This window comes from Rattus norvegicus, chromosome X (assembly GCF_021556685.1).
Source record: "Rattus norvegicus strain SHRSP/BbbUtx chromosome X, alternate assembly SHRSP_T2T, whole genome shotgun sequence".
Lineage (NCBI taxonomy): Eukaryota > Metazoa > Chordata > Mammalia > Rodentia > Muridae > Rattus > Rattus norvegicus.
In genome coordinates, this window is record NC_141554.1 from 76,273,193 (window position 1) to 76,292,482 (window position 19,290).

Consider the following 19,290-nt stretch of genomic DNA (forward strand, 5'->3'; position numbering starts at 1 on the left):
AGGGCAACAGCAACAACAACAACAACAACAACAACAACAACAACAACAAAAGGAATAAAATGTCCACCCAACAAAGACCAGATATCAGCACCTAGAATTGCAATCATCCCAAACCCAGATGCCTAGATGCCAGCATAAAAACACAACCAAGAACAGCCAGGACAATGTGTCTACATTAGGGTCCAGCAGTCCTACGACAGTAGGCTCTGATATTGCAACATAGTTAAAGCACAAAATAAAGACCTCAAAATAACCCTCATAAATATGACAGAGGTTCTTAAAGAGGAGATAAATAAATCCTTAAAGAAAAATTTGAAAACGCTAATAAATAGTGGGAGGAAATGAGTAAAATGGTTCAAGATCTGGAAGTGGAAATAGAAGCAATAAAACCCAAAGCGAGAGAAATCTAGTAATTAAAAATTTAGAAAATGGGGCCTATTAAGAGTGCTGACTGTTCTTCTAGAGGTCCCGAGTTCAATCCCCAGCAACCACACAGTGGCTCACAATCATTTATATTCTTCTGGCCTGCAGGCAAGCATGAAGGCAGAATGCTGTATACATAACAAATTGATCTTTCTTAAAAAATTAGGAAATGGAAAAGAAACCTTAGATGCAATTGTCACCAACAGAATCAAAGATATAGAAGAGAGTATCTCAGGAGAGATAGGTACTTGGGTCAAAGAATCTAAACTAATCTTAGCACAAAACATCCAGAAAATCTGGAACACTATGAAAAGACCTAATCTAATAGGAATAGAGAAAGGGGGGAAAATCCAGGTCTAAGGCACAGAAAATATTATCAACAAAATCATAGAAGAAAAATTACTTAACCTAAAGATCGAGGTGCCTATCAAGGTGCAAGAAGCATACAAAATACCAAATAGAGTAGCCCAGAAAAGGAAGTGTCCCTGCTACATAATAATCAAAACACTAAACATACAGAAAAAGAATATTTAAAGCTTCATGGGAAAAAGAGCAAGTAACATATAAAGGCAGAACTATTAGAACGACACTTGGTACCTCAGTGGTGACTCTAAAAGCCAGAAGAGCTAGACAGATGTCTTGCAGACTCTAAGAAACTACAGATGCAAGATATTCCATGATAAGTTCAAATTTAAACAATATCAATCCCAAGTCCAGCCCTACAGAAGCTACTAGAAGGGAAACTCCAACCCAAGGAGGTTAACTATACCCATGAAAACACAGAAAATAAATAATCTCACACCAGCAAATCCAAAATAAGGGAAGCACACACTGATACACTCACAAACACATCCACCAACAACAAAAACAAAAGCAGGAATTAACAATCATTGGTCACTGATATCTCTCAATTAGTGGACCCAATTCCCTAATAAAAACACAAACAATCGATGCAAAAACAGGATCTATCTTTCTGCTTCATACAAGAATATATATCAAAATCAAAGATAGACATTATCTCAGAGTAGAGAGTTAAAAAAATTTTCAAAGCAAATGGACCAAAGAAGCAAGCTGTAGCCTTTCTAATATTGAACAACATAGATCTCAAAACAAAATTAATCAAAAGACACAGAAAAGAACACTTCATACTTATTAAAGGAAAAATCTACCCGCAAGACTTTTCAGTTCTTAATATCTATTCCTCAAATACAAGAGCACCCATGTTTATTAAAAAAAAATAGTAAACCTGAAGTCACACATTGACCCTCACACATTGATATTGGGAAACTTCAATACCCCCACTCTACCAACAGATAGGTCATCTAGCCAAAATCTAAGCATAGAAATATTGGAGCTAACAGACCTTATCAACCAAATGATCCTAACACATAGCTATAGACTATTTCACCCAAACACAAAAGAATAGACCTTCTTCTAAGCATCATAATGGAACTTTCTCCAAAATTGACCACATACTCAGTCATAAAGCAAGTCTCAATAGATATGAGAACATTGAAATAACCCCTGCATCCTATGAGATCAACGGATTAAAGTACCAGTCTCCAGTTCCAAGAAATCCAACACTCACACATGCAGGCAAAACACCAAGACACATCAAATAAATGTCTTAAAAAGCTAAGAATAGGGGTTGGGGATTTAGCTCAGTGATAGAGCGCTTGCCTAGGAAGCGCAAGGCCCTGGGTTCGGTCCCCAGCTCCGAAAAAAAGAACCAAAAAAAAAAAAGCTAAGAATAGCAGTGCACATGTGTAATCCCAGCACTGGAGGTAAAGACAGGAAATCCCAAGAGCTTGCTGGCTAGCTGGTCTAGCCAATTGGTGGGCCCCAGATTCAAGGAAAGTCTCTATCTCCTAAAATAATATAGATGATAGGGTAAGGCATTTGACATCCACATCTTGTTTGTGTGTGCATGAATTCACCTACACACACACACACACACACACACACACACACACACACACACTCACCAAGATTTTTAACTGTATCCCTTTAATTCCAGTACTGGTAGGACCACTTCAGGCCACCAGGTGGCAGCTTTGTACAATTTGTTAGGAGGTTGAAAACTCGCACCAAGGTTCTCATTTCTCTAACTGATCCTGTGCAGGGATCAAATTAGGCCTGTGTCCGCCTCCAGCCTAGTAGAGTATAGGCAGCAGCTCGCCTAGCCAAGTGGTCAGGCCGAGTTTCAGACCAGTTTTGTCTCCTGGAACTCTGATGCAATAGCCAAGTTTATTGGTACTGCGGTCACACCAGATGGTTTGGCCACAACAGAGGCTGACATGAGAGCCATGTTTAAGTGATGCTTGGACGCCATGCTAGTGTCACTGCCAGAGTGGGCTAATCACTACTATTAAACACAGCTTTTCTGTAGTTAACAAAAACACAAACAAAAACTTGTTGCCTATCCTTCGTTGTAATTAGGAAACGAGAACAGTACCTCACTGGAATTTATGGAAGTCAAACTTAAACAGCAAAGAACTAATTCTTGCTTCCAATATTTCCTTTACTACGTTTGTTTGTTTTGAGAAAGTGTCTCACTATGTAGCCCTGGCTGTCCTGCAACTCTTTGTAAACCAGGCTGTCCTTGAACTCACAGAGAATTATCTGCCTGCTTCTGCCTCCTGAGTGCCAGGATTAAAGGTGTGCACCGCCATTTCCAGGTGTCTTTTACTACTTTTGAATAATTCTAAATGACACAACTTTATCAATCCTCTTCGAAAATTTAAGTTCCAATATATAAAGCATTAAATTAACACTGTAAGTAAAATACATGAACAAAGAGATGATTATAAGAAGTTTACTACACACACACACACACACACACACACACACACACACACACACACACACACATACACTCCTCCATGCTGGAGAGATGGCCTAGCAGTTAAGAGCACTGTCTGCTCTTGCCAAGGTCTTGAGTTCAATTCCGGGCAACCACATGGTAGCTCAGAACCATCTGTAATGAGATAGGGCATGCAGGTGTAAGTGCATACAGAGTACTCAAAACTAAATAAGAAGTTACCCCCAAAATGACTTAAGAGGCATTTGGATTAAATAATAATCAAATTTTCAAGGATTAAACTGAATCTGTTATATTAAAAAAAAAAAACAGATGAAGCCACAGAAGTCACTGAAAAACTAACTAACAACTTACATGAATTAGTGAGCTTTGTCTGGTTTTACTTTCAGTATTCTAAAATCGCAGGGCTATGTATGTGTGCTGCCACTTGCAGTGGTATTTGCTAACGAGTCTTTGAAGCTAGGCAATATAGCACTGTCACTTGTGTCCAAAGAAAAGCAGAACATGGCGTACTTTAATTTTCCAGGTAGTAAAATTCTCCAAATAGATATTTCACTCACTTTTAAATTTCCATAGTTACTTGACTTTTATTGATGTTCTTTTTGTTTTGCAGGTAGATTTCTGGAGCTGGGGAGATGACTCATTAGTTTAGAACACTTTCTGCTCTTCCAGAGGTCCCGAGTTCAGATCTCAAGTTTGAAGTTAGAGCAGTTCAAGTTTTGGGGACCTTAGTGAAATGCTATCTAAAAATACAAATAGACAGCAGCATGTACCTTGGTGGCAGAACACTTCAGTCCCAGGCTGCAAATAAATACATGCATACATAGTAAGATATTCTGGGGCCTGGTAAGAAATCTCAATCAGTAAAATGCTTGTCATGCAAGAATGAGGACAAAAATTCTCACCAGACCACATATTTAAAAAAAATTAAGGGGTTGGGGATTTAGCTCAGTGGTAGAGCGCTTGCCTAGGAAGCGCAAGGCCCTGGGTTCGGTCCCCAGCTCCGGAAAAAAAAAAAAAAAAAAAAGAACAAAAAAAAAAAAAATTAAAAGCTTGGCATGGTCATGCGCACATATCATTTCAACATTGGAAGGCAGAGAAACAGGCATCCCTGGGGTTCATTGGCCAGCTACCTAGTTTACTCTACAAATTCCAGTCCAGTAAGAGACCCTGTCTCCAAAGGATGTGAGCAACACATCAAGAAAGATACCTGAGAATGTCCTCTGGCCTCCACACATACACATGCACAGGAACATGCACATGAATACATACATACATACATACATACATACACATATGCACCATATTAAGTTTGATAATCACAACTCACACAGACCTAGTAATTTTAAAATGTAATAGCTGTGTACAATACTGAATTTTAACCAATCTCTCATGGTAACATAACATAATGGAAAAGGGTCATATGTAGATTTAACATTTTAAAGTCATGATATATTTATACTATTGAATCAGGATGTACTGAAACTCAATACAAAAATATTAATTTAAACATTAGAAACACAATGCAATGCATATATGCATGTAAGAACAATGGGGAAAGGACCATGAAGTTAAAGGAGTGGGAAAATGTACATGGGAAAGTTTGTAGGGAGGAAAGGAAGAAATTATATATATATTACAATCTCAAAATAACAAAAAAATAAATAAAATACGCAACTACGGATGGTTGAGCACAAGTAAGTAACGTGGCACCAGAGGGTATTTTTTTAAGTGCTTATTTCTAACAAAACAATGCCATATCTTAAGACAAAAAGTTCCCCCAAATGCAGACAAATTTTTTAAAAAAATCATCTATCTAACTTTAAATAAGGTTTGACGTAACTTGTCACTTTGCCATGTTCCATGCTGGTTGTAGCTGGAACACAAATTGGAATGAGAGGCTTCAGGTTGTCAATTGACCTAAGACTCAATACTTTTCCTGGGAATTTTCCAGTTCCAGGTGTGACCCCTGTATCCTGGCAACGAAATTCCTCTGACCAGCACCGCTTCCTGGGAGGGAAAGTTTCATTTAGGCTGCTTCTTTGTGGGATGGAGGTGGTGAATCCCAGCTTCCACCTAGCTTTTATTGAAATTAGGTCTGTGGAAGAGCACCTGATGCCACCTCCCTTAACTACATTGTTGCTAGGTGAGGACAGGAGTTGGGTGCTATTGGGTCTTGTTGTAAAAATATATAAAATAGAAAAGAGTAACAGGAGAGAGGAGAGGGTGAGAAGCCATGGCAGGTGATGTTAATATTCTGCTCTGTGTATTTACAGGTTGTTATTAATGTTCCTAGGGATGGATGGTACCGGGCTTTGTATGTTTAAGTGGGCATTTATATCTTATCAATTGGATCTAAGATTATTGTGTTGTGTGTTCTTTTATGTGAGGGTTTGAGTGTAGGAAAGTGTGCAGCTGGGATGTGTTTCCGCCCAGATATCTAGCAGATATCTTGGGACACCGCAGTGCGGACCTAGCGGGGTAAAAGACAACTATACTCTTTTCTATTTTATATATTTTTACAACAACAATTGGGTATCCAGAGGTCCCACTCACACTCCTCTGGCCTGCCCTGTAGACACCTCTTTGACACCTCATTACCACTGGGCCAGGCTGTATGCTGTTCTCCCCTTAGGCCCCATCAACATTGGAGGGGAAGGAGAATGCTAACTAGCTCTACTTTGTCCCACCTGCTGTGGGAAAGCACCTTGCTACCTAATGCTATCTTGTTGCTGTTGGTAGGATGTAAATTCAGTTTCTTGCCAAAATGCACGTATACCATCTACATAGTTGTAGAGTTCTAACTCATAGTACAGGTTACCCCTATAGGAGGTGTGAGTTGCACATTTCTCTGGTCCTTGCTAACACCAGAAGTTGAGAAATCCGTGTATTGGCTAGTAGCACCTCAAGATCATCTCATGCTAATAGACTCTCAGTTCCTCTTTGGCACTCCCTGAATTCAGTAGGAATAGCAAAGTACTGGCTGGCCCTGCCCCTCACTACCTATTTGCTTTACTGATGCAGAGTGAGAATGGAAGTCCAGCTCCCTACTTGGTCCCACTGCCACCACATGGGTGAGGCGATCAAAGGCAGTCTATACTGCCTTAAATACACAGATTGAAATTCTAGTGTTAATGATTCTGTTAGTGTGGACTCCAAAGTAGGTACACCATGGGAAGAGAATACCATATTCAATTACACCTAAGTCATCATGTACATGATGACGTGAGACTGATGACAGAAATGTAGCTATGAAGGTACGCTGTGAAGGACAGAAACAGTAACTCTGTTCGAATGGGCAAAAAAAAAAAAAAAAAACAAAACAAAAAACCAAAAACAAAAACAAAAAAACAAAACCTAGAATAGGCCCTTTGGAAGAAAAATCTACAAGTTGTCAATAAACATGTGAAAATATATAAAGCAACTTTAGGTGTGGAGAAAATTCATATCCAAATAGTATTGCGAATGTATGATTGTATAAAAATGTGAGAATCCAGAACACATGAAACTCAAGACGGATGATCAAAATGCGAATGCTTCACTCCTTCTTTAAAAGGGGAACAAGAATACCTTGGCAGGGAATAGGGAGGCAAAGATTAAAACAGACACAGAAGGAACACCCATTCACAGCCTGTCCCACATGTGGCCCATACATATACAGCCACCCAATTAGACAAGATGGATGAAGCAAAGAAGTGCAGGCCGACAGGAGCCGGATGTAGATCGCTCCTGAGAGACACAGCCAGAATACAGCAAATACAGAGGCGAATGCCAGCAGCAAACCACTGAACTGAGAATAGGACCCCCGTTGAAGGAATCAGAGAAAGAACTGGAAGAGCTTGAAAGGGCTAGAGACCCCATATGAACAACAATGCCAGCCAACCAGAGCTTCCAGGGACTAAGCCACTACCTAAAGACTATACATGGACTGACCCTGGACTCTGACCTCATAGGTAGCAATGAATAGCCTAGTAATAGCACCAGTGGAAGGGGAAGCCCTGGGTCCTGCTAAGACTGAACCCCCAGTGAACGTGATTGTTGGGGGGAGGGCGGTAATGGGGGGAGGATGGGGAGGGGAACACCCATAAAGAAGAGGAGGGGGAGGGGTTAGGGGGATGTTGGCCGGGAAACCAGGAAAGGGAATAACATTTGAAATGTAAATAAGAAATACTCAAGTTAATAAAAAAAATGTGAGAATCGTCAATCGTGGCAAGTATATGGAACAAGATGTACATTGGCGACAGAAACATAAGTAGCTTGTCTTGGACAGCTGTTTTGTTATCTAGGAAATTTCAACATAAATACTCTACAATTCCAGTCCTGTATATAGATAGTCTCAAGAGACATGAATACATCTTCCCATTAAAAAAAGAATTTATAGGAATTTTAGAGAAGATTTGTCATTAATAGCTGAAATCTGGAGAAAATCCATCAAAAAATTAAAAGCATTACATTGTATATTCATACAATGCAATAAAGATCATCGATAGGAATTAGCAGGGCAGAGGGGCTTCACACTAATCCCACACTTGGGAGGCAGAGGCAGATGGATCTCTTGAGTTGGAGGCCACCCTGGTCTACAGAGCAAGATCCAGGAAAACCAGGGCTACACAGAGAAATTCTGTATCAAATATCCAAAACAGCATGAAGGCAGGAGGAAGAAATAGAATAATATAAAACAAACTAAAATAGCAGAGTTATGCCCTGATGCGTTCACAACTACAATTAAAAATCGTTCCTGAGCCCCTGGCAATGAGCAAAGAGACACCTTAATGGTTGTGTTGCTCTTTTATCAGCCAGGGGCAGAGCAGATTGCAGTCCTTTGTCCTAGCTTGATGCCTGGCTTGGTGGCCTAAGCTGTTTTATGCCCAGGACTCATACAAATCAAATCAAATCCAGGTAGTGCAGCACAGGAGGGGGAAGACAGACAGACAGAGAGACCTATGGACCACCATGCCACCCACAGACCTGCCTTCCAGTGCTTGGCACAGATGGGCCACAGACACCTGCCAGCCACCACACCATGCTGCATGGAAGGAAGATGTTGACCAGGAGCTGCCAGCTGTGTGGCCAGCCTGCAACAGGAACTACCATAAGGTGCGTGTGGTGGTCAAAAGGTAGAGAAAGAGAATTGGAGAAGCTTGAGCACTCTGAAGAGAGATGGAACTGGAGACTTGTATTAGAGAGGAGTAGCCTGTTCTGAGTGGCCAGCCATGCCACCTGGGGTCATGGTGAAAGGCAAAGGGAGGTTGCAAGGGTGAAGGGTGGATACAAGGGGACAGGGAGATAAGTAGGACTGGGGTGCAGGATGGGAAACTCAAAGAATCAATGAAAGTTTTTTTTTTAATTCTGAACTGTATTGTTTTCTGATTTGTACTTATGTCTTCAGATGGTGACTTTTTTGATAAAAATAAACCTGGTGGTACACACCTTAATCCCAGCACTCAAGAGGCAGAGGCAGGAAGATCTCTATTTGCAGATGACATGATAGTATATTTAAGTGATCCCAAAAGTTCCACCAGAGAACCACTAAACCTGATAAATACCTTCAGCAAAGTGGCTGGGTATAAAATTAACTCAACTAAATCAGTAGCCTTCCTCTACACAAAAGAGAAACGAGCTGAGAAATTAGGGAAATGACACCCTTCACAATAGTCAGAAATAATATAAAATACCTCGGTGTGACTTTAACCAAGCAAGTGAAAGATCTGTATGATAAGAACTTGATTTTTGACGAAGGAGCCAAAACCATCCAATGGAAAAAAGATAGCATTTTCAGCAAATGGTGCTGGCTCAACTGGAGGGCAACATGTAGAAGAATGCAGATCGATCCATGCTTATCACCCTGTACAAAGCTTAAGTCCAAGTGGATCAAGGACCTCCACATAAAACCAGACACACTCAAACTAATAGAAGAAAAAGTGGGGAAGAATCTCAACTACATGAGCACTGAAGAAAATTTTCTAAACAAAACACCAATGGTTTATGCTTTAAGACCAAGAATCGACAAATGGGATCTCAAAGCTTCTGTAAGGCAAAGGACACTGTTGTTAGGACAAAACAGCAGGCAACAGATTGGGAAAAGATCTTTCCCGATCCTACAACTGATAGATGGCTTATATCCAAAATAAACAAAGAACTCACAGAGCTAGACTGCAGGGAGACAAATAACCCTATTAATAATGGGGTACAAAGCTAAACAAAGAATTCTCAGCTGAGGAATATCAAATGGCTGAGAAGCACCTAAAGAAATGTTCAACATCCTTGGTCATAAAGGAAATGCAAATCGAAACAACCCTGAGATTTCACCTCACACCAATCAGAATCGTTAAGATCAAAAACTCAGGTGACAGCAGATGCTGGCCAGGATGTGGAGAAAGAGGAACACTCCTCCATTGTTGGTGGGATTGCAGACTGGTACAACCATTCTGGAAATCAGTCTGGAGGTTCCTCAGAAAATTGGACATTGCACTACCTGAGGACCCAGCTATACCTCTCTTGGGCATATACCCCAAATGATTCCCCAACATGTAACAAAGACACATGCTCACATGTTCACAGCAGCCTTATTTATAATAGCCAAAAGCTGGAAAGAACCCAGATGCCCTTCAACAGAGGAATGGATACAGAAAATGTGGTACATCTACACAATGGAATATTACTCAGCTATCAAAAACAATGACTTTATGAAATTCATAGGCAAATGGAGGGGACTGGAAAATATCATCCTGAGTGAGGTAACCCAATCACAGAAAAACACACATGGTATGCACTCATTGATAAGTGGATATTAGCCCAAATGTTCGAATTACCCTAGATGCACAGAACACATGAAACTCAAGAAGGATGACCAAAATGCAGATGCTTCACTCCTTCTTTAAAAGGGGAACAAGAACACCCTTGGCAGGGAATAGGGAGACAAAATTTAGAACAGAGGCAGAAGGACTGCCCATTCAGAGCCTGCCCCACATGTGGCCCATACATATACAGCCACCAAACTAGAAAAGATGGATGAAGCAAAGAAGTGCAGGCTGACAAGAACCGAATGTAGCTCTCTCCTGAGAGACACAGCCAGAATATGGCAAATACATAGGCGAATGCCAGCAGCAAACCACTGAACTGAGAACGGGACCCCCGCTGAAGGATTCAGAGAAAGGACCGAAAGAGCTTGAAGGGGCTCGAGACCCCATATGAACAACAATGCCAACCAACCAGAGCTTCCAGGGACTAAGCCACTACCCAAAGACTATACATGGACTGACCCTGGGCTCCAACCTCATAGGTAGCAATGAATAGCCTAGTAAGATCACCAGTGGAAGGGGGAGACCTTGGTCCTGCCAAGACTGAACCCCCAGTGAACGTGATTGTTGGGGGGAGGACGGCAATGGGGAGAGGATGAGGAGGGGAGCACCGATATAGAAGGGGAGAGGGAGGGGCTAGGGGGATGTTGGCCCGTAAACCGGGAAAGGGAATAACATTTGAAATGTAAATAAGAAATACTCAAGTTAATAAAAAAAAACAATTGAAATGTAAATAAGAAATACCCAATTTAATAAAGATGGGGTGGGGAGAACCTCTGTCTTGGAGTTTTGATTATGGGATACTGTTCTTGAAAATAGTGATTCTGGAAAATTCTTCCCAGAAACTGAACTACAAGGTTGTTGCTCAGAACATTGCTCCTAGAAGCATTTATCCTAGAATCTTTAGCTGTATGAAAATGATTCCCAGGGTTTCTGCTGCAAGGGAATAATCTAAGGAGTTATCTTCCTGGTATTGCTGTGGATGGCATAGGTTTTTCAGATGAAGTACACGCTTCCTGATTAAGTGTGTTTCACAAGAAACATTTCCAAACAAACAAACAAAAAAAAAAAACCCAAACCTTTATCAGCACAGAAGTAGGAGACATATTTTTCAGTCATTCATCTGATGGTTATCCTATGTGACAGAAAGACTGCAGGGATATAAGCATAGCAAGCCCTGGATTGGTTATGCTAGCATTTTTAAAAATTTTTATTTATTCAATTTATATAAGCACACTAGCTGTCCTCAGACACACCAGAAGAGGGCATCACATCTTATTACAAATGGTTGTGAGCCACCATGTGGTTGCTGGGAATTGAACTCAGGACCTCTGAAAGCACTTAACCACTGAGCCACCTCTCCAAACCTAGCTGTTTGTTTTTTCTTTTTTTTTTTCTTTTTTTTTTTTCGGGGTTGGGGACCGAACCCAGGACCTTGCGCTTCCTAGGTAAGCGCTCTACCACTGAGCCAAATCCCCAACCCCTGTTTGTTTTTTAATACCAGGGATTCTGATTCAGTTGGACTACTGTGATGCGAGGAATATAGACTTTTGAAATTCCTCCAATGTTCTATCAAATATAGGAGCGCCTAAACACTTATTCTACAACATGGTGCAGGGGCTAAAGACGTTGCTAAGTGATTATTTGCCAAGTATGGGCCAAACCCTGGGTCCATTCCCATAAGTCCCACCCCTTCATATAAATTACTCAGCCTAAGCTAGGAGTAGTACCATATACTTTTAGTCCCAGCACTGAGAAAACAGAGGACGGTAGGTTTCTGACTTCGAGGCCAGCCTGGTCTACAGAGTGAATTACAGGGCAGCCAGGACTACATAGTGAAAGCCTGTCTCAAAAACAAGCAAACAAAAGATAAATTACCCAGTCAAGTACATCTTCTCTCTTTATGTATTTGAAAAAGGGAAAAGTGTATTTAATAGCAGACATAGCGAGCAGTAATGGGGGGGAAACATAAACACTTCCCCAGTCCTTTTGAGATTGTTCTATTGAAGACTCAACTTTAATTTTTGCTGATGCTATTTTGATAAATCTCTACATATTTAAAGACTGCTGTTAACTCCCATCTCCCACATTAATCACTTGCTAATTCTCTGATGGCAAGTAATGTTTTATTGCCCTACTTCTCAAAAGGCCATAGAGTAATAAGTAGTTAAGTCATCTTTCCTTAACTAATAAAAGTAAAAAATAAATAAAAATCTTTTGTCGAACTGTAACCATTGTTATCCCATTTCAACCATATATTTAAAGGAATCGTTATATTTGCATTTTTACATATTTTATTCACACTGATTTCTCATTTTCTTCATTTAGAGAACACTGAACTTAGAAACACAGATTCTCCCTTGAGAATCCATTCTTCCTTGAGATTCAACAGCCTTGTTTTATATGTAAGAAAACTGACTTCAGCTCATTGTCAATACTTAGGCTGAATATCTCTTGAAGGGCTGGTAGGAAACATAAAGAACTGAGCAGTGCTACAAATGCAGAAATAATGAAAAAAGGTTAAAAAAGAATAAAGATGTGCTCACAAAATTTGCAAGAAAATGAATAGAGTTAGAATTTATATTATGCAAAGTCACAAAATCTCAGAAAGAAATCCCACATATTCTCCCTTATATTCAGAATCTAACCAATAATATATACATAACAAATGTGCATGTGGGTAGAGAATAACATGAAGAAAAAGTGAACAAGAAAGGCTAAATATTATGAGATGAGGAAAGACTGAATGTAGGTAATGAACAAGAGTTATGAAGGGGACCATAAAGCTAATTGTTTTTCTAGTTCTAATTCTGTCATGGTTGTTTTTACTGTTTGGGTTGTAAATAGGCACATAAAATATATTCAACATTGAAAATATATAATTCAATGTGAAACTGTGGCTTCAGTTTGAAATGGCTGTTCTAACTGTACAGATGTTCGTTGAGTCTTCTAGTCTGGCTAATTTCAGTGTGTGACATTTTATTTATAATATTTCTATAATAAAGTTTAAACACACACAAATACATATATATGTATATATATATGCATATATACAAATTTTTAAAAGGTGCTCAAAGTAATAAAAGTAAGGAAAAGAAAGCAAATAAACCAAAATTCTACAATGGACTATCACTTCCTTCTCCTTCCCCTTCCTTCCCACCCCAAGCCATTGATAGGTGAGTCTCTGCAGTTTTAAGTTACCTCACTGAGTTGTCAAGGTTTTCTTGTCCTGAATATAGAAACTATTTATTTAGCATATGGGACTGGGGTATTTCCTCTTTGGTTCCCAGTCCCTAAACTTTTGAGCTAAGGAAAAAAAAGGTATTGTTTTTGTATGGTTGATTGGTTGGTTTGGTTTTGTTTTTTAATTAAAAAATCCTGAACTTTCTCTTGAACCTCTAATGTTGTCTTTCAATTTTAGTGACATTTGCATGCATTCTAAAGCAAAAAAAATTGTTCAGGGAAGTTTCAAAAATGCACTTGCACGAACATACTCCATCAGCTTCAACCCTTCTCCTCCACCTCAGTAAAGCACAGTGATGAAACTGTGAGGACTGTGGCAAACAATAGATATAGCATTGCTATTTTGTATTCCAGCTCTTTCTCTCACTGATCTAAGAAGCTTATTCCCCAGCAACCCATCCTCCCTCCCTTCAGTGCTCTTCAGATAAAAAGAAGAGAATCCAAGTCTCCTGGAAAGATTATGAGACCTTCCTCAATTATACATCAACCGGAGGCCAGACCTAAATTGATGAGAGAAAGGAACCAGTAAGGTTTATTCCAGTGTAACCAATGGGTCATAAACACCTCCCTTCTAACAGGTTTTATCCCCCCAAAACAATAAAGTCTAGGATAGCCCTTTTATTTGCTGCGAAAATCCTCACCTTTCCTTGCAATATAACCCTTGAAGAAAGGAAGGCTGAGGAGGAACCCTGCTGCATATCAAAGCCATGTGAAATGTTAAAAGAGTCTGTTGCTCCAATATGACAGATAAGACCTCAAAACCCTAGACAAAGTAGGAAGCTCTTTTCTTAGACCTCATAATTCCCAGGGAGAAAAACAGTATCAGCATTCTAAAAAAAAAAAAAAAAAAAAAAAAAAAAAAAAAAAAAAGCTAGTCTTGAATACCTTTAGAGAACATGGGTAAGAGAGTCACCTTCAGATTGATTAAATGAGGGAAATAAGAGGGGCAGGGTAATGAAGTGACATCACAGTGGAGAATGTACCTTCTTCCCACCAGGAGGGCCTTGATGGTCAACAAAGCCTTCTTACATCAACAAAATGTAATGGAGAACACCATTTTACAGATAGTGCAGAAGCTGCATTAATCTCAATAGATGTTGTCGGTTGCTGGGGAGTAAAAACAAAAACAAATGAATGCCAGATCCTCCTAAATCTAAACCAACAGACACCGAACCCTGTCTCTGGCAAATGTCTTAAAATCCCTCCACCTTGAGAGCTGAGTAGGAAAGAGCTTACTAAACTGATGATGGTGGTAGATTTTGGAGCTTATTAATATTGTTTTGTATTTGTTTGAAAAAAAATGTGATTTCTGCATAGAAAAGGAACAACCAACAGAATGAAGAGTTAATCTCTACCTCTACCTGGGAATACAGCTATTATAGGAAAAACAGAAACAATTCAATAGAAAAAAGTGTGATTTGTAAGTGGTAAAAGAACTTGAATATATGTTAATCAAAGATGACACACAAATAAATTAACAACTGTACAAAAGGTAGTCCACGTCATTTTTCATCAAGAAGCTAAAAGTGACAGCCACTGAAATATCCCCTCACTTCTTAGGAAGCCCACTATCAGAAAGACAAAAGAGAACAAATAAACCAAGAATGTGGAAGATTACCTTTGCATGCTGTTCACATGAACATAAACACAACCATTATTAAAACATTATTAAAGTTCCTTCTACAAAAAAATAAAAACAAAACCACCATATGATCCAACAATCCTGCTACTGGGTATATAATCAAAGAACACAAAATCAGTATGTTAAGGAAACATTTGTCTTCCTGAATATACCTTAGATTTTTACTTTTATACTTAATACATGTTAAGTTCACTTATTAGTAACTTTCAGCGAGATATTTTGACACAAAAGACAATCTATGATCAAATCCAGGCAGTCTTTGCCTATCTTTTCTCTCCATACTTTCCAACCTCTAATAATACTATTCTGCATTTACGTTGACATTTTGTCTTCCATATATAAGAAAGAACACTTGGGACTGACGAGATGGCTCAGTGGTTAAGAGCACTGACTGCTTTTCCAGAGGTCCTGAGTTCAAATCCCAGCAACCACATGGTGGCTCACAACCATCTGTAATGAGATCTGATGTCCTCTTCTGGTGTGTCTGAAGACAACTACAGTATACTCACATACTCACATACATGAAATGAATAACTCTTTAAAAAAATAAAAGTAAAATAAAGAACACTTGGTACTTGTAACCTATTTCAGCTAATGACATGCCATTTGTTCTATACATTTTCTGCAAAAAAAAATACATTGTTATTTATAGTTGAATGATTATCTATTATAGATATTCATTGTATATGTCCTTAGAGGTGTGTGTAATTTATTAATCCATTAATGGACACTTAAGTTGAATTACTATTTTAGCTGTTATGAAGCATTGAAATAAACTTGAATGCATCTATCATTTTGACATACTAATCCCATTCCTTTGGCATAGGTATCCAGAGGTAGGATAGCCAGATGATATATCATAGTTATTTTTGAATTTTAGAGGAACTTCTGTAATAGTCTCTATAATAACTATAATTTGTTTCCTCCTGAAATGGATTCTAGGAACTGAACTCATGCAGTGCACACTTTTTTTAAAGAATTTTTTAGAAGATTTATTTACTTATTATGTATACAGCCTTCTGCCTGCATGTATGTCTGCAGGCCAAAAAAGGGCACCAGTTCTCATTATAGATGGTTATGAGTCACCATCTAGTTGCTGGGAATTGAACTCAAGACCTCAGTGCTCTTAATCTCTGAGCCATCTCTCCAGTCCCCAAGAATTATTTTTTTAATTATATGTATGTGTGCATATGTGTCTATGGGGACAGAATTGTTGGAACAGGAGTTACAGAATGTCAGGAAGTCATCACTGACCAGTGTGGGTGCAAAAAACCAAGTCCAAGTCCTCTCTTCTTAGAAAAGTATTCTCTAAGAAGAAAAAGAGCACAAAGTGCTCTTAACCACTGAGCCAGCTGTCCAGGCCCACAAACATATTTGTGATTAAGCACACTCACTATAGGGTGCTGGAGAGTTCAATTCCCAGCAACCACATGGTGGCTCACAACCATCTGTAATGAGATCTGATGCCCTCTTCTGGTGTGTCTGAAGACAGCTACAGGGTACTCATATACATAACATAAATAAATGCTTCTTTAAAAAAAAAAAGAACATTTGGTATAAAGTTTCAGCCAGCCTTCCTTAATACTTACAACATCCACTCTTTCGTAACTAATGCAGTAAGATTCAACTAATGCTGGAAGAATAATCAGAAACCTAGTTTGAACCTGTTAGAAGCAATTTCCTTCTACTCATTGAGAATCAGACTTTCCAGCAAATTAAGTCTTCAGCAGAATGACTTTAGTCCATGCTATGGAAGGAAAATTTCTCAGAAAAACATTCTACTCATTTGTATGTATGCATAGTGTTTTTTACTCTGAGTATAAACAAGATGCCAAGGTAATGGTAATGGAGCTATTGACATTCAGGTGGCATTCCAGCTATTTACTTCCTTCCCAAGCTGCAGGTGCTCTAGGGAGCTCTCTACACAGGAAGTCAAGGGTTAACTAAGGTCTGAACCCCACAACACAGCTTCCATGAGATCACCATACTAATCTCCATAAGAAAGCCCAATAAAGTCCTTGGTTTCACAAAACTGGGTTCCAGTGAAATTGAACTTTGGTCTGTCATTGGTGCTCATCTCGGGTAATTAGATCACTTTAAAATACTTAATAATAAATACTTAACTTAAAATACAATGAAACATGCACTAATTCTTTCTCAAAAAGAGGATTTAGTCTGATATTGACACATCTCCTTTCATCTCAGAAATTAACTGTTCTGAAGTAATATATATTAATATGCTTAAATTCAATGATATAATCAATATGTGTTATGTTTCAAGACAAGGGGATAAAAGATTAAAACAAATGTGATACATAGGATACACACATACACACACACACACACACACATATATATATGTACATATATACAGATACACACACGCACGCACACGCACACGTATATATATATAATATATATAATATATATAATATATATACATATATACATATACACACACGCATATATGTATAACAATGAGTCTAAATGGGAAGCATATTTTAATTTGACTTTAAAAGCAACCCGATGTTAGATAATTATCAAAAGAAATACAATTACCCAATAAATATTTGAAAATTTTTAACATTCTTGGCTCTCACATCCCAGTCAAAATGGCTGTAAGCAAGAAAACAAATGACAAGGGGCTGAGGTTGTAGCCTGGTGGTAAAGAGCTTGCCTAGCATACATGAGGCCCAGGATTACTTCAATACTACAAAAGTAGTATATAGATAGATAGATAGATAGATAGATAGATAGATAGATAGATAGATAGATAGATAGATAGGGAGGGGAGAAACTCTTGCTGCTCATTGTATTTGATCATTTGTCTTCCACTCTTAGCTGCTCTTTTCCTAAAGGCTTTTTTTTTTAGATTTATTCATTTATTAAATATGAGTGCACTGTAGCTGTCTTCAGATACACCAGAAGAGGGCATCAGATCCCATTACAGATGGTTGTGAACCACCATGTGGTTGCTGGGAATTGAACTCAGGACCTCTGGAAGAGCAGTCAGTGCTCTTAACCTCTGAGCCATTTCTCTAGCCCTTCCTAAAGGCTTTTGAGTAGCATCAAGTCTCTCCCACTCAAAAACAAGGTGGAGAAAGAAGAGGAAGAGGAAAAGGAGGAAGAAAAAGAAAAGAAATGATAACACATGCTGGCAAAGACACAGGGGGAAAGGAACCCTTATGCATTTTTTTTCTTTTACTTTTTTTCTTCTTTTTCCTTTTTTTTCTTTTTTTCCACGGCTGTGCCCTAGGCATGAAACAGCTTTGGCCACCAAGCCAGGCATCAAGCTAGGATGAACAAAGGACTGCCATCTGCTCTGCCCCTGACTGATATAAGAACAACACCATTAACAAGGTGTCTCTTTGCCCACTGCCAGGGGGTCCTTATGCATTTCTATGCAACATTTCTATGTTGGTAGAAATATAAGCAGCTACTATGAAAGACAGTGTGATATTCTCTGGGGAAAAAAACTCCTAAAGATAGGATTCGCACATGAGTCAGCTATATTACTCCTGGGTATGTCCACAAACAACTCTACAGCCTACCATAGATAGTTCCACATTCGTATTCATTGCTGCTCTCTTCACAATAGCTAGGAAATGTAATCAGCCTAGATGGACATCAACACATGAATGGATGGAAAAATGTGGTTTAAATGGGATTCAATCATCATTGAAAAAAATTCAAATCATGACATTTTCAGCAAAATGGATTGAACTAGAGAACATTATGCAAACAAAATTAAGTCACATGTAGAAACACAAATACTGAATGTTTCTCTCATATACAGAATACCTGTTTCTCTGTCTCTTTTGTCTCTGTCTCTTTATCTCTCTCTGGGGTGTGCATGTGTGTGTGTGTGTGTGTCTGTCTGTTTGTGTGTTTAAGAGTAGAAAAGAGGGGTTGGGGATTTAGCTGAGTGGTAGAGTGCTTGCCTAGCAAGCTCAAGGCCCTGGGTTCAGTCCCCAGCTCCAAAAAAAAAAAAGAGTAGAAAAGAGACTGTGAAAGGAGAGGAAGCAGCCTTAAGAGAGGGAGGAAAAAAAACAAAAAAAGAGAAATATATGATAATGAAATATATGTGAGATAAAACCAGATGTTGACACCAAGAAAGAGGTTAGAGACTAAGGAGAGTCAGGGAGTGTGGGAGGCACATATGGAGGAGAATCAATAAAAACAAAGTATAAAAACACATGTATGGCAATGCCATGATCACATTAACTTTTCGTATGTAGGTTCACTTAAAAATTTGTAAAGCAATCTGCTGTGGGAAGAGCTACAACAAAAATAACCCTTTTATTCAGATGTATCTTAATTAGCCAGCCTCTACTTTTGTTGTAATTTTAGATGCTGAGCTG

General features: G+C 38.9%; 2 non-coding genes across 2 annotated transcripts; one reads left to right on the forward strand and one right to left on the reverse strand.

Moving 5' to 3' along the window:
* Positions 1–7,985: 7,985 nt before the first annotated feature.
* On the forward strand, positions 7,986–8,125 carry LOC120099471 (small nucleolar RNA SNORA48). The gene has a single exon (XR_015647209.1). It is a non-coding gene; the product is annotated as a small nucleolar RNA SNORA48 (small nucleolar RNA).
* Positions 8,126–18,172: 10,047 nt separating this feature from the next.
* On the reverse strand, positions 18,173–18,316 carry LOC120099468 (small nucleolar RNA SNORA48). The gene has a single exon (XR_015647206.1). It is a non-coding gene; the product is annotated as a small nucleolar RNA SNORA48 (small nucleolar RNA).
* Between the last annotated feature and the right edge of the window lie 974 nt (positions 18,317–19,290).